At 48.2% G+C, this 14,025-nt stretch overlaps 1 pseudogene; it reads right to left on the reverse strand.

The window, feature by feature from the left end:
• Positions 1-2,358: 2,358 nt before the first annotated feature.
• The window catches only part of LOC138447925 (toll-like receptor 13), a 41,381-nt pseudogene continuing 29,714 nt past the window's right edge, over positions 2,359-14,025 (reverse strand).

Below are 14,025 nucleotides of genomic sequence, written 5' to 3' on the forward strand. Positions count from 1 at the left end.
AGCATAGCGGACACGGTCCCAGAGCATACCTTACACAGTCCCAGAGCATAGCTTACACAGTCCCAGAGCATAGCGGACACGGTCCCAGAGCATACCTTACACGGTCCCAGAGCATAGCGGACACAGTCCCAGAGCATAGCTTACACAGTCCCAGAGCATAGCGGACACGGTCCCAGAGCATAGCTTACACAGTCCCAGAGCATAGCGGACATGGTCCCAGAGCATACCTTACACAGTCCCAGAGCATAGCGGACACAGTCCCAGAGCATAGCTTACACAGTCCCAGAGCATAGCGGACACGGTCCCAGAGCATAGCGGACACGGTCCCAGAGCATACCTTACACGGTCCCAGAGCATAGCGGACACGGTCCCAGAGCATACCTTACACAGTCCCAGAGCATAGCGGACACAGTCCCAGAGCATACCTTACACAGTCCCAGAGCATACCTTACACAGTCCCAGGGCCAACCTATCCCACTTAGGATTAGTCTTACTTCTGGCAAGTGTTGGCATGGTTTCTGAACTTTAGGCAGTACATCATAGGTACGACAGGATTGTCCTGCCATAGAAATGTTCGATCTTCATCAAGTAAGATACCTTCTTACACTAGTTCCTTATATTCTTTCAAAATGTCTTTGACCGATTCTTTTTCAGTTGAATGTAACACTGCGGTGTATTGAGATGTATGAGCCCCATTTTAACATGTTTAAAATGTCAATGGTGCCGCCCTTACCAGCCTCCTTGATTACAATGGACTCCTCATTGGATACATTGCTAAGCGCTGTGCGTTCCTTCGGGGATAGATCATCCCTTGCTCTCAATGGTTGTTTGGAAGCCTTCCTATCCATACAGCAATGCACATCCAATAGGGTTGCTTCATAATAAGGTTTCTATGACACCATCCGTTGCTGTTGCTGGAGTAAACCTAGGGGCCTCATTAAGAGTCCGGTGGTAACCTGCCGGTTTTTCCGGCTCGGTTACCGCCAGACTCGTATTACCATTCCGCCTCCGTGATTCCCGGAATTACCGGGGCATTACAACCCCAGTGACCTGGGAATTCCGGAGGCGGAATTCGGTAAATCCCCATTCCCATTGAGTCCCGTAGGAGTCAAAGGGAATGGGGACCATGGAAACACTGGCACCATCTCGTGATGATGCCTGTGTTTCCACGTCCGCCTGCAGGCGGGCGGTGTTAAACCCGCCAGGTCAGACCTGGCGAGAATGACATCTCCGCCTGCAGGACTCGAGAAACACCGGTGGCAGCGGGTTTACCGCCACCGTTATTTGCTTACCGGGTGACTCATAATGAGGCCCTAGATCTTGCTTTCAAAGTGGAGTCTGTGATGGTACCTGAATCTATCTCTATGTCCCGTATAATGTGTGTGCCTGTGAACTGTGTTTCTTCATCAATAGACAGAACTGACCTGGTGTCCTCAATGTCACTCACTGTAAATTGCTGGCTGCTATTTTCTCATGCTCTGACTTGTGTTTTCCATACTATGAAAATACGCTCTTATCAAAACCCAACATTTACTTGTGTACTGACTGATATGCAAAACTATTTGACTTATACCAGTCTAAATACTAACCGAGCTGATCATCTTATAAGTTTTCTATCCATAAAAGGAAGAAAGAGATAGAGGAAGGGTGAAGAGAGGGAGGAGGGAACAGAGAGACGGAGAGAAAGATAGATGGGTACATGATAATGACGCTGTCGCTAGTTGACGTGATTACGGGATCACTCTTTGGGACATCTTAATGGTTTCATGCCATATTGTTAGTTCCAGGTTGTGCAAGGCACACTGTCTAGACTTCACTTAGAGGTTACAATCTTTGGGCGAAGTTCATGGTTGCAGAGTAGTTACCAGTGGGTGGTCTTAGTGCTTGTAATACGTGGGCAGGCTAGCTGGTTGCCAATTGGCTGTTTTTGAAGAATGGTGAACGATCAGGGGTGGACGGCTCCAGATGAGACGTGGAAGGTCTGAGATCTGGGTAATCCATGTGATAAGTGGGCTGCCTGAAGCCTAGCCTTGCATTGCTGGAGACACAGGGAAGCTATATGAAGCCGAGAGTGCTGCTGCTTCGGCCTTTAGCATTTAGGATATGTACAACCTGATTGATAGCTTTGGGACCTGAGCCTGTGAGATCTGTGTAACATTAGGAACGCATTTACTGTCTGAGGTCTGAGCTTTTATGATCTATATAATGTAAGGAATAGTCCTGATGTTGTAACCTGTGGGTACCTCTAGGTTCAGTTGTGCTGGCTCTGGCTTGTGAGATTTGTGTACCATGTGTGACAGCTCTGCTCTTCGAGTGGTTGATGAGTTCTAGAGTGCCTGCTTCACTTCCTTTAATAACCTAGGTGTTCTGCACAAGAGGAGACCCCTCAGCCACTGCTGCGGGCCTCAGAGCCTCCCTCAACTTGGCCCAGAAGAGCCTGCGGGCCTCGGGCTCCATTGGCCACTTTCAGTAGGTGGTCTTTCTGACCATCCTCTGCATCCGGGCATAGGAGGAGAGAGCCTGGTCAGGAATGTCATTGAGGAACATAAGTAGTAGAACATCACGGCGCTCCTCGAAGAGTCGGTATAGTGCCACCTGCACCTCCATGGAACACCACTCACTGGTCAGGTAGTGACGGCTGACTATGCAAATTGTCTTGCGGCTGCTGTAGATTGCATCTACGATGTTGGTGACCACCGGTCGACCAGCCTCAAAGTCTCTCTGGTGTAGGCAGAGCTTGAAACGCGGCTCCCCTCTTCTTCCAGGTGCGGCTGGAGCGTCTTTATCACCCAGGCCTCATCCTTGCAGTTGTAGGACGCAAAGGCATCATACCTGGGGAGTAAGGAAAACAGTGTGTTAGACAAGGAAATGGAGACCAGGCCTAGTTGCCACCAACAGGCCCCCACCATGCTCTTTCAGAACCTATGAAAGAAGCTGCCTCCGATATGCAAGTGGGAGGGCAGTCCCTTTAGAGGCTGCAGAGCCAAGGGGAATACAGTCGCCACATTTGGACTCATTACCAGTTTGGCTGTATTGATAGGTGTAATACACCTAAACCATATTACTGTTACCATCGCTAATAACCAGGGCATCTTCGTTTTTCCTCATTGTGAATCAGCATTGGACTTTATTGGGAAATTGAGGTATTTGCAATGGTGGTAATATCGCTGGGCCATTCCGCCATTGTTTGGAGTTAATACTGGCATGCACGTACAGGTGGCTGTGCAGAATATGGGTTTCCAAACCCACAACAAAGCAGTCTCGAGAAACAGTTTTTCATATAGTGCCAAGCTCATATATTTAAATATTCCTTAAAAGAGTAAAATGCCATGATTTCTTCTATTATGATTCATCTGGGAGGCCAGGGCTTCTCTGAATGTGTCTTCAGTCTCTTGACTCTTTATCTACAGCCCTCGTGGGAGCTCCTCTATCCCTCTATCCTGCGCGGATGCGGCTCACTCTCTGATGGAGAGGAAGGGGGGCGGGACCAGGTGACTTGCTGCAGACGGGTCCTGACTTTTGCGCCCGCACAGAGGGGCTTTGTTCTAATTGGCTAGTAGGTGCTATTTTCTCTAGCGATAGTTCCTCCCCTTTACATTTAGCTCATCCACCCATCACCGAATCCCACCGTCACCAAGAGTTGGTAAAAGCCCAACCAAAAAAGACAAGGGCAGAATTCTTAAACAAGTGAAGACTTAGGGCCTCATTACACGGACGGCGGTAACCATGGCGCTGTTAGCGCCATGGTTGCCGCCAGTATTTTATATTTTACCGAGTCCGCCATGGTGAATGGCGGAATTACCGCCCTATTCCAAGGTGTGTGGGGGCGGTAATTCCCCATTCACCATGGCCCTTCCCCATTCCCATTTTGCCCCCATAGGGCTCAATGGGAATAAGGAAGGCGGTAATCATGGTACCGCAAATTGCAGTACCGTAATTACCTCCTAGGTCCCTGTTCAGGTCCCGTCCTTAACGGCTGGTAAAACCAGCCGTTAAGGTAGGATCCCACAAAGGGACCTCGTAGTAAGGCGGTAAGGGTTTACCGGCACTGGTACCCACTGGTACCCTTACCGGTACCGGTAAACCCTCACCGCCGTCCGTGTAATGAGGCCCTTAGTGTAATAAAGGTAACACCCTTAGTTTTGGATTTGTTTTTTTTGCTGTTTGATGTAACTAATCCAGGGAATTTGTCCCCTCTCCCCCAGGGAGAGCCACCCCCTTTGGGACTATGGAGGTGAGCCTGCTTAGCTTAACATACTCTAGGGGATAGGGTAAGCGGGATTCCCACTAGGGGTAACCGCCTCTTAGAGCACAGGAAATCCCTAGAAAGCAATATAAGTCATCCTCCCTTGTCTCAAGATCTCAATACCTTTGTTGGCTACATAGGACTTAAACTGTATGATAATTTGAAACTTCCTGTATGAATAGCTGGCACGGTTTCTGACCCTTTGCATGCACCGTCAACACCTGTGATGGAGAACAGTGGATAGTCCCACCCCCCCTAGTAGAGTGGGCGATAAAGAGCCAATGAGAACTGGAAAAAGAGGGAAGCTGGAGAAGCCCGGGAATCTCCTCCTGGGAGGTATGGCAGGACAGACTGGACGTATGCCAAGCATGGAAGTCCCAGCTGTGGCAGAGCCAGTGGAATACTTACAACCACTGCTGAGCCAGGAGCTAGAAGGAGCTAGACGTGCTGCGCCAAGAGTACCGAGGAGCAGATGCCAACCAAGAAGCGGACAACCGGCGTACCCATAAGACTCAACCAGGGGGAAGAGAGGGCTAGCCACTCCTGCTGCAAACGCTGTAATGAAGCAGGTCCACATTGGTCGCACTCACCGATTCTCCCAGGGATCACCATCTGGAAACCAGAGGTATGTGGTGGTTGTGGGAGAAATGGGAGGGGGCCAGCGAGGCACCAAAAGACCCCAGGTTGGAGTGAGAGGAACAAGACCCCAAGGCGGGGTGTGAGAAGTGAGATTCCAATGCGTGGTAAGAGAAACAAGAACCCAGGGTGGGGCAAGAGAAACAAAAACCCCAAGGAGGTGTGAGAAAATCGAGAGCACAAGATGGGCTCAGAGAAACCAGATCCCACATCAGGATTAGAGAAGCGAGACCCCAAGGTGGGGTGGGAGAAAAGAAACCCCAGGGCGGGGTGAAAGGAACAAGACCCCAAAGTGGGGAGAGAGAAACAAGACCCAACGGCAGAGTGAGAGAAGCGAGACCCCAAAGAAGGGTGAGAGAAGTGTGACCTCAAGGTGGGGTTAGAGGAACGCAACCTCAAGGCGGGGTTAAGACCAGGTGTTTAGTTGGAGAGAGTGTCAGGAGTGTCATTGCGGGGGAACAAAAGGAGAACACCTAGAGGGGGCATATAAGCAGGAGTCCCCAAGTAGTAAAGAAGACAAGAGACTATTATAAAACCCTGGTTGACCAGGGAGAAGAGGATAAAACATAGACTTGCACCCAACCCGCGGAGAGAGAGGTGGTTGCAGAGACATTCAGGTACTTGCTTAAACTGTTCATCTGGGCGAGTAGACACCACAGTTGGGGTCAGATACCAGCCACTGTTCTTTTGTTTGGGCAAGGGTTCTAATTGTACCTCTGTTGAATTTACGTTTCTCCTTTTTGATAGTGGTAGGGACAGAACTCGTGTTGGCATAGGATTCTGGACAGAGGACTTTTCTTATTTCGTAAGACATTCTGACAAACCCGCTTTTAGGGTTTTCCTTTATAGAATAGGACAGAGAATCTTCGGATTAGGGACAGTTTAAGACGTGAGTGTTCTAATAAAGAAACATTCAGTCAAAATGCCACCCTGGCCATCTCCTGATTCTGATCTACCACAGTTGATAGATCAGAAGTAAAGTGTTCGCCTCTCACATGGGGCCAGCCAGTACTTTGCACGTTCAAATGACTTATCAAGGCTGACTTAGCTTTTCATGCTTTCAAGGTTGATAAATTGATGACCATACAACAGAGTATTAGCAACTCCTGTTATAGACGTTCAGCCTTTCCAGGCTGATAGATTAAGTAACATAAAGTGGGGAAATAATAACACCTGTTTTCACAGCCATTAGAAGTGCGAGTAATATGGCATGAGGCGCTATATAAAAACACACATTATCATACCATTTATATGAGGCTTTAAATAGTATTGGATTTAATTACTGAGGCATTTGAGGTTGCCCTTGGCACATAATGGCAGAAACTAAACGGTATCAGGTGATATTATCCCCATAAATAATGTTGCCATACATATAGTCGCCGGGAAACGGCATAGGTGACATTATTTATGGGGATAATTTATGGGGTAAATGGGAAGCGGGGTTTGCGGGGTGTCCCCACTCCCTTTAAAAAAATGTGGGGGTTGCAGGGGTGTCCCCCGCAGGTTCCATGGGTTAATATTGCTGCAAAAAAAGGCTGCGTTCTAGTATGGAACCATCTAAACATGGGAGGGCTTAAATGTGTTCACTATTCCATAATTAAGGCACTATTCCATAATTAAGTTTACCAGTATCCCGCCGGTATTATTGACTGGATACCGGGCAACTGCACTATCGTTTCTGCCACTTGGTCTGCCAGTATTACCGGCAGATTCCAAGTCGCGGAAGCACCGGTAAATCCCCATTCCATGGAGTCCTGTAGGACTCTGTGGGGGGATTTACCTGTATTACCGGCATCGGTATAACCGTGCTGGTAATACGGGCAGATTTTTGCCAGTAGGGTGGCGAATATACCGCCAGCTCTTAGCTGAAGGTAAATCCTCCACCCTACCTGCAGACTTATAGTTGGCTGGTCCAGAAAAATGCCAGTACATGTTTTTACCAGCACTTTATTTCCAGACCGCCCAACTTATAATGAGACCCAATTACTGTGGCATTTGAGACTGTGCATTGCATATGACGGAAGCAAGCAAACAACGAGACACGAGAGGCTGCACTTTACATGCGAAGCATTAACTGGCATGGGGGTGCATTGCTGGCCTTTGAAGCTGTGCTTACATATGATGGCAGCACATGCAGATGCAATGCTGCACCTTCTAGGCGCTAACACACAAACACTCCATTCAAAAGCCACAGTCTTTGGTTTGCCAATGCTTATTTTTTCATTATGTGTCTTCTTCTCCCGCAGGATATCTATTTACATGTTTCAATCTTGTTAGCAGCCCCCACTGACCACCACTGACTGTGGCACATTGACCTTCTGCCTTGACCCTCCAGTCGAAGTTGACACACGAGTATGTCTGCATGGACGTGTTCCAGAAGCAGACCCTATCCATATAGTCAAAAGCTGACATTGGTGCATGACTGCAACATACAGGCTGCCCTCATGCCAGGAATGCACATAGAAATAACCAGGTGGCAGGTAGCAGCCTGCTCCATAGTGGCCAGTCCTAGGAAACGGGCAGGCTATTTATCACACAGTGATATACCGTTTTACTGAATAATTTCACTGAAGCATCAATAAGTGAGGTGAGATCATTGACTTGTGGGTCAGAGCTATCATGTTTCCTTATTGTGACATGCCATACCAACACTTGGGCATATTATGACATGATATAGCATGCCATTGCATGAGATGTCATATCCTGACAAGACATCATACCATGAGATCCTGGCAGATCATGACATTTCATTACATGGCATGATCTGTCCTGTTGTGATATGTCATGTGCAAACTGGGCGAATATCGGGGTTTGCATCGTGGACTACTTGTACGAGAGTCATGAATTTCCGGTTGTGGAGCTTGCATAAGCAGTAGATTTGGCTGACATTAGCTAGCACTGGAGCACAGAAAGGATTTGCACGAGTGCTGGGGCTTACGCAATGACCACATTGACCCTGTATGTGTTCCCCTGCTAAACCTGATCCAAATGTTCTCAATGCGCCAGTGCCAGGACCCACCAGAATCGCACATTTTGCTGGGATTAGGCTTGGCAAGGTGAGGGCAATGACCCAATTTGTGCTGACGTTGCTGTGATGCAAATTCGGGAATTTAGCTGGTACTTCCAAATGTACAACGGTATGACAGTCTGAAATCCAGCCATATTTCGCAGTTTCCCTGATTTTTGAACTATGCTTAAGCCCCTGCTGCAGCACTAAGAGCAGTACAGAGTGTGACAATCCACTGATGATAGGACAATGTGTGGGTGCCAAAAAGGGGGTGCATGTGAGAACTGAGGTTAAAGGCCCGCGCCCCACTCTGTGGTCTGTACTTGGCAGTTGAGCCAATTCCACACCAGCCAGGCGTCAGGTATAGCATACAGTGTGGGGGTGGAGCCTTTACTTCTATGTCCTGTGAGTCTATTCGACCACACATGTGAGTATTTTCTCCACCGGCTGGCATTGATGGGTTAACTAAACACAATGGCAACCTGCAATAACCTGGGGTCCTAACAGGAAGTGGAAATTGACTGCAAAGTCGACATACTGAAAAGAGCCATGGATGTGCGCTACCGCTCTTCACCGACCCCCACAGATGCACGTCACTCCCGTACGTGCATGCGTCATCACACCACAGCTATATCCTGTCATGTGGTGGTGCGTCCCTGCTAAGGTGCCAATCCTTCTGTACCCCGCTCGGGAGCTAGCGTGAAGCCAGCACTTTTACCATACCCAGAGTAGAATATGCTCTCTGCATGTGACCTCTGCATAATAGTGCGTAGCTGGCTAGTCTGCCCTGTTTCAGGACATGAAGATGTGTAAAGGAGAATGAAACGAGACACACTCGTATAGCTACCAACCAGTGCGCTGATCAGTTCTGAATACATGTCAATGCGTGAATGCAGATTCATCAACTTTCCAACTCTAAAGGTGGCAACGCAAACTAACAGAGGCGCAGCCAGGCACAAAATGATGGGGGCGGGGGTAGGATGGCAGTTTTGAAAGCTGGTAGTGTGTTGATAGATCTGAAAAAGATCTGGGGCTACGCTAATGTTGGAACTGTTGGGACTGGGGGCCTGCTAGCCTTTTGGTTGTAGCTCCTGAGATTCTATCCAGGGCTACAAACAAAAGACCAGGGGCTATAGCCCCCTTAGTCCCCCCCTAGCAACGCCTCTGAGTGGGACCATTAAACCTATTGCGCTGTTGATCTCCACCCTGAGCCAAGGAGGCTGAATAGTTATTATGCCTTCCTTTGGCCCATTAGATGCATCTTTCACCCCAACCCACCCTAACAAGAGGGGCCTGGAGCTAATGTAGTAGAGCTCGCTCCAAACAGCCCCCAAAGAGGGAACTGGGCTTGTTCTGCCCCCGGAGGAATCCGCAGGATCTACCGAGCGTAGCGAGAGAGATCGAACCAACTAAGGTGGGTTCGGAGGGGTTCTCCCCACGCGATAAATTTGTAAATAAGGGGTTATTTTGCTGAATTTTACAGTACACTTTCTCTGATACATTAGGTAAAAAGCCACACAGTTTACTTGACAAATCTGTGAGAAACGTCTAATTCCTGTGGATTCGGCAGCAACACAGAGGAAACACTCAGAGACATGATACTGGAGGAACATTTGATTGAAAGACAAATTGAAATAAAAGCTCGTACTGACCGAACACCCCACCATAAATGAAACTTTGGTGACAGCTGATAGCATATTACAATGGCAAAACACCAACACGGCAGGGAACCTCATAACCAGGAAACAGACACACGTGAAATAAATGCAGAACACTGTTGTATATGAGAGGGAAGGAATATTCATTTAAAAGGGAAAGGAACGTGCGAGAAAGAGGAAGGGGAGGAGCCAGAATGGAAAGAGGCAGACAAAGAAGAAGGGAATAAAGAGAAGGAAGACCCTTAAGAAGATGGGTCATTACGAGTATGGTGGTAGTCATGGCGCTATTTTCGCCATGACTGCCTCCCATACCGGTACCGACACCGGTGTGGTTCAATGGCGACTTACCGGTGTAGTCCGACCTTTGCGGGACCGGTAAGTCCCCATTGAAAAAGCCATTCCCCATTCCCATTTGAGCCCCCATAGGGCTATATGGGAATGGGGAGGGTGCAAATAACGGGCTGGCGTATGTCAAGCCCATTATTTGCGCCCTGGTCCCTTAAAGGGTCCCGTCCACAACGCCTGGTCAGACCAGGTGTTAAAGGAGGGACCCGCTAAGGGACCTCGTAGTAGGGCGGTAAGGGATTACCGGCACTGGTCTCCTTATCGGTGCCCGCTATCCCTTAACGCCCTACTCGAAATGAGGCCCATGGGGTACGATCCTCTGTTCCATCCTCTCACACCTGCCTAGAGAAACCAACAACTGGAGATGAAGGAAGAAACGTTCCTATGCCCCAGCCTGCTTGAGTGTGTATAGTTGCTAGAAGTGATCCTATGCTGTGGCACGTCCATCCATGACTGGCTTTCTGCCGACTCCTGCTGGGGCCATATACCTGCTCTGACCGGTGGTGCAGAGAGCCCGCCGGCCTCCTCCATGACCCACCTGTCGGCTCCTGTCACGGTCATCTGCCCAATCCAAGAAGCAGTCCCACCGGCTCCTGCTACGGGCATACCTCCGACAGGGAGAAGACCCATCCTACAAGGTAACCATCACTAATGCATGCTACGACCCCTCTCCCAGGTAGTGCAGTTCGTGACCCATCAGCCAGGCAGTGCAGCCCACATCACCACGCTTTTTAATAGGACAGCATGACAGCCACATAGGATACAGCACAACAGAATGCTGCAGAGTATGGGATGCCGTCCCAGAGGAAACAAATAGAATAAAACACCAAAGAATACACGTACAAGAAACCGGGGAGCAACCTTCCCCTATACACTGAGCACTAATGCCATCTACAACATGGTGAACTGCCTCCACTCACAGTCCACGCTGCCATTTTTGTTATACCATGTGAGATGATCAAGCTGGCCAGGTCCTTACCCAAACAACATCTGAATCTAGAGCATCGCTCCTGAGGAGGCCACAACCCTCCCAGCTACAGCCCCAACAGGACAGATGCCGAGATGGGAAGAATGGTTGGGGGAATTCTCAGTCTTTATCAAAGCGCTGGGAGGTGACAAATCACCTGCCCTGCTGGATATACTCACCAACTTAGCAGGAAAAGAAGTCCAGATGATCCACAAAACTATAGCGTAGCAAGCTAGAATGTCCTATGACATGACCACAGTGGCCCTCACCAGAAAACTAATAGTATAACAAACAACGACTATGAAAGGTACGCTTTCAACCAGTGTCATCAATTACCCCACAAAATGGTAGATGAATGTATCCGGCTACAAAAAAAATAATGTACTGCAGTTCGCAAATTTCTCTGATGAAGAGGCAATCCGCCTGAGGATAATAGAAGAATGTACGACATTAGGGTTCCAGAACACCCATTGGAAAAAAACACAATCCCTGGAAGAAATAATAGATCTGGCATGCATCTACGAAAGAGTAGATGTCCAAGTGGCCGGCATTGAAGCATCCAAGAAAGGAGAAACAGCTGCCTCAATCATACAACACCCGACCTCTGACACATCCTTAACCCACGACACACCCACCACTGTATCAGCCAGGGACCCACAGGAGCCAAATGACACGCCTTTGCTACAGGTGCAGACTAACGTTTCTACACAGAGGGCAAAGACTGACCATCAGGCAACAATGCTTCAACTGCAGGGAGATAGCCACTTTAAGTCATTATGCAGACAAGGGGTGCCATTTCCACAAGGGCCCTTTCCACCAACATGGACGAACACACCCGGAAAAGCATGAAGAACTCCACCTCCCAGACAGCAGTCCCAGACAGCCCACATGACGAGGATGATAAGGGCGCAAGAAGACATCCGAATTCAAGATCAGGAAACCCAGGACGCTACCACAGACTGACACTCATACTCCACGAAATATGTACACCTCATAAGTGAGGAACTAGAAGATGACAATGCACCAAGTGTAACGTTATAAATAGGAAGTCGGAGTCACAAGTGCATCGTCAACACAGGTTCTACTATCAATGTCATGAGTGAGAGTGAATACACACCCATAAAAGAAGCATACCCTTTCATAGAATCCACAGCAGAAATATACCCATTGGGCATGACCCATCGGCTACCCTGCCCAGGACAGTTCACATGACACCTTTGACACAGAGGTAGAGTGATCTCAGAAACCATACACGTCCTCCAATGCCCACTTTCCAGCAAATGTCTACTAAGCTACAAAATGGCTAGAAAGCCGGCCCTGATCGACATACACTATGACAGCTCGGAAGTAGTCCACTGCCGCCCGATGATGTCAGAAACCATCCAGAACATCGATTGTTGTAGGCCCAATATCGAAGAGTCATCTATGGGCCACATTCCCGCAATTGTTCTGTGAGCTAGGAAAATTAAAATATCAAGCTAAAAATCAACAAAATGATCAGACCAGTGCCACAGCACGCTAGATGTGGGAGGTTTCATCCTCAGAACAAAGCCTCAGAAGAGATATGTTGCCATCTCCAAGACAACATCATTGAAAGAGCGGAAATCCCGACCCCATGGGTGTCAACGCTTGGGGAGAAAGAATAGCTCTGGGGAAACGTGCTTGTCTTGGAAGCAAGACACTGCAGCCCAACAAAGGTTTGAGTCCCGATCCGGCGCTTAGAAAACACTCCCTGTTATTAAGCATGTTATAAATCCAGTGTACTGGAGGGCGGAGCGACCTCTGAACGGGCCCATGAGATTCAGAGCCCGCCCTCCGGCACCTTAAAACGAGATAGCTACATCTTGAGGAGGATGGGGTGCAGGATTCTCTTACTCCAACACCAATCAATAAGGACAAGTCAATGGTTTGGCAAAGGGAAGTCCGTTTAATGCAAGTACAAAAAACGGGGAAACAAATGGAAATCATCAGAGCTGCGATCGCCTGTCTTGCTTCAACTTCCAAATTCTTCATACAAACAGTAACTTTTATAGCAAATTCTCGTCATCATTGACGTGTAAAACTCCTAAGTTTGACATGCAATTCTATTGGCTGGGAAAGGTATTTTAAGTATAGGTACTATATCTGTATATGGTAACAGAGTTTGGGGATTGGATAACTCTTATCGGGTGGGCGTCTATGCCCATCCCTCTACATCACTCGTGATAGACGTCATTAAAAGTACAACGTCTTATTGGTTCTACTCGCTATAGGACTCTAAATTATTTGGTCCATCGTGATTGGGTCGGTTACATCCCTAGACATAAATCTCCACTTTAATTAGCAGCATGCAGAATGGACACCCAGATGCAGTGTGTCCCAAGATTCACCCTACCTCCCGTCCATCAATTAGCACTTTAGGGCTGTGTGTCAATTAGTTGGCTGAGAGTGGCCTCGAACTGTAGCTTCTTATCCGGAAACGTTATGGCATCCTCTGGGTTTGGATGACATTAGATGTGGGCACCACTCCACGCCAGGTTGGTCACCAGGCCAGGCTGGTCACGTGTCTGTTCACCGTGGATCGGCTTCATTTTCCCTCTATTTGTGAATTTGATTCTTTGTTCTACCACGCCACCTGCCTGGGCCTCCTTATCTCGACCTTCACAGGGTAGGCTTCAATGCTCTTAAATTTCAATTCTTCAGAGTTGCTGCTCTCCTCCCTTCCTTGGGTTGACCTTGAATTCCTAGCCATGAGCTGCTTCTTGCTGAGTTTCGATTCCGATCTTTCGTCTGACTTTGAGCTAGTTTATGAATCCTGGCCAGTCCGTCCTCAATCATCCTAGGCTTAATTCTGCTTTCGTAAAGATGGAGTCGCACTTGTATAATGTGCTCCTTGAGGTAGATTTATAGTTGGCGCTTGCCGCTCTATCCTTCTATTTAAGCATTGCAAGCAGTATCAGTTCCTTAGCTTCTTCCGTTCCAAGCCTATTTACAGGCATTTAGCCACTAAAATACTTCTGCTTTAATGGTTACATTTCTTTAAAGTTCAGCATCGTTTCTTCTTTTATGTTCATTACATCCTTATTTGCAACATTTCGTCTTTTTTATCACCTTTTTGGTTGTCCTTTCTGTCATCTGTGAGTCTGTCCGGACCATTGTGATGTCAGCATTCGCCTCCGATAAGAGC

Source organism: Ambystoma mexicanum, chromosome 3q, assembly GCF_040938575.1.
Source record: "Ambystoma mexicanum isolate Mex_15411 chromosome 3q, UKY_AmexF1_1, whole genome shotgun sequence".
Classification (NCBI taxonomy): domain Eukaryota; kingdom Metazoa; phylum Chordata; class Amphibia; order Caudata; family Ambystomatidae; genus Ambystoma; species Ambystoma mexicanum.